Genomic DNA, 2428 nt, shown 5'->3' on the forward strand with positions numbered 1-2428 from the left:
TCTCTCTCTCTCTGTTATATATACATGGATGCGGACGTAGTGGATAACAGCTAGCCTTCGGCCGCACTTTTGGACCCTCTTGTATTCACCACTCTGATTGGTTATTATTGGCGCATTTTGTCTCTTGTTCTATTGCGAGTCAAGATGTAACCCAACCAATCGCGGCCTTCTGATAAGGTCACGTGGGACACTCTTTCTGTACCCCAGTTTAAGCCGACAGAATATTATAAATAGCTTACTTTTCACCGTCACAGTTTTGTCAGTCTTCTCGGCTTCAGACCTTCTGAGGTCTAGCCGCTGACCACAGAGCACACAGCCAGTTCCAGCGATGACAACAGCAGCTTCATGGAAATTCAACACTCGACCACCAGCTTACTGCAAACTCGATCTTCATCGCCACCATCATCTTCTTAACGGCACCAACTTCTCTACGTACACACCACCAATAACATTCGCACAGGTTCTCTCAACACTGTTTGTGAATAACTTCACCATGGTTAACAGCGAATACAACCTGCAAGACCTCCTGTACCAAGTAACCGGCAGCAGCATTGAAGCCTCAACTTCTCACGACATGTGTCTCTTCCCGGCTCTGCATTGCCGCCACAAATTCTTGTTACAGCACCTCAACTACTGTGTACCTTGACTATGAACTGGTATTTACCATCCTTGTGTCTGGACTTTCTTCTAATGTCCTGATAGACTCTTTTCTATGCTCTGTACTACTCGCACACACATGCATCCATGTTTGTATACACATACACTTTGTTTACATGACGGCCTGTCTATTATTATATGTCGCACTCACATACACACACAGACACACAAGTTGACATATCAATAAAACCTTCTCTTAAACCTTCTACCGGTTGTGTCTCTCTTTTCCTTCTGGCACTCATACTCATTTATCCTCTTTTCGTATTTTTATTTTGTATCGACCGTGCGATGTGCTAAAGGAACCATTCTTCGTCACCTCCCCTGGTCGCACGGTCGTTACAAGTGTATGCCTTGCTACATGTGTAAGTGAGATGATTGAATGTGAGTATCAGTGGTCCTTAAAGAAGATCAAAAGACAATGCGACATTCCTTTTTCATCAATTGTTGCATGATGTTATCTAATCATATGTTGCTTCAACCTAATTTGTCCTGGTTTGCGAATGGAGAGTGTAATGCCTTGTTACATATGGGAAATGACTTGAACGTAAGTACCAGTGATTAGTGATGATGCGTGGTTTGCGCGGCCCCCGTGTCCATCACTCCATTTTCATCATGTCCACTCTTTCATTATCCGTACGCTATTTTGAACCCCACGTTTTGTCTGTCCTGTATTGTCCCTTAAAAAAATTAAAACAATAAAACTAAAAATAAAAAATTCATTGAGCATCAATTTTACGAATATATATATGTATGTATGTATGTATGTATGTATGTATGTATGTATGCATACATGTATGTATATATATGTGTGTGTGTGTGTGTGTATAAAGGTGAGCGAGCAGAATCGTTAGCACGACGGACAAGATGCTTAGAGGCATTTCGTCCGTCTTTATGTTCTGAGTTCAAATTCCGCCAAAGTTGACTTTGCCTTTTATTCTTTCAGGGTCGATAGAATAAGTGCCAGTTGAGCACTGGGGGTCGGTGTAATCGACTTACCCCCAGGTCCCTAAATTGCTGGCCTTGTACCAAAATTTAAAACCAATATCATGAATAAACATATATATAGTAGAGTCTTTCGTAGATCTAGACGCATGAGGATCCAACAGGCTAACTATTAAACTAGTCACAAACATGATTTGTTTCTAGTGGTGAAGGTTTCTGTAGAACCAGCCACAGGTTTTATGCATATATATATTTCATGTAATTAAATGACAGTCAACTCTTCTGGGTTCCTCCGTCCTTTGACGGGTCTTTTTTTTTTTTCAAACGAGATCTGAAATCCCCCCCCCCTACTCCTTACCAAGAAGGTTTCATGGTGCTGACGGTTTAGTCACCGATGGTCGGACCTTGCAACAAGTTGTACCGAGTTACACGTTACCAGTTGCATACATGTATGTGATAGATAGATAGACAGACAGACATACAGACAGACATACAGACAGATAGACAGATAGATAGATAGACAGGCAGGCAGGAAGGCAGACAGGCAGATAGACCAACAGACTGACTGACAGACAGACAAACGGATAGACAAACATAGATAGATAGACAGACAGATAGATAGCTAGCTAGATAGATAGATATAGTTATAGATATATATAGACATAGACACGTAGCAATATCAAGGTGTGTGTGTGTGTGGAGAGAGAGGGAGCGTGAAAGAAAGAAAGAAAGAAAGAAAGAAGGAAAGAAAGAAAGAAAGAAGGAAAGAAAGAAAGAAAGAAGGAAAGAAAGAAAGAAAGAAACCGAAAGTGTTGGAATGTCATTCGGC

The sequence above is a fragment of the Octopus bimaculoides genome, chromosome 10 (genome assembly GCF_001194135.2).
Source record: "Octopus bimaculoides isolate UCB-OBI-ISO-001 chromosome 10, ASM119413v2, whole genome shotgun sequence".
NCBI lineage: Eukaryota > Metazoa > Mollusca > Cephalopoda > Octopoda > Octopodidae > Octopus > Octopus bimaculoides.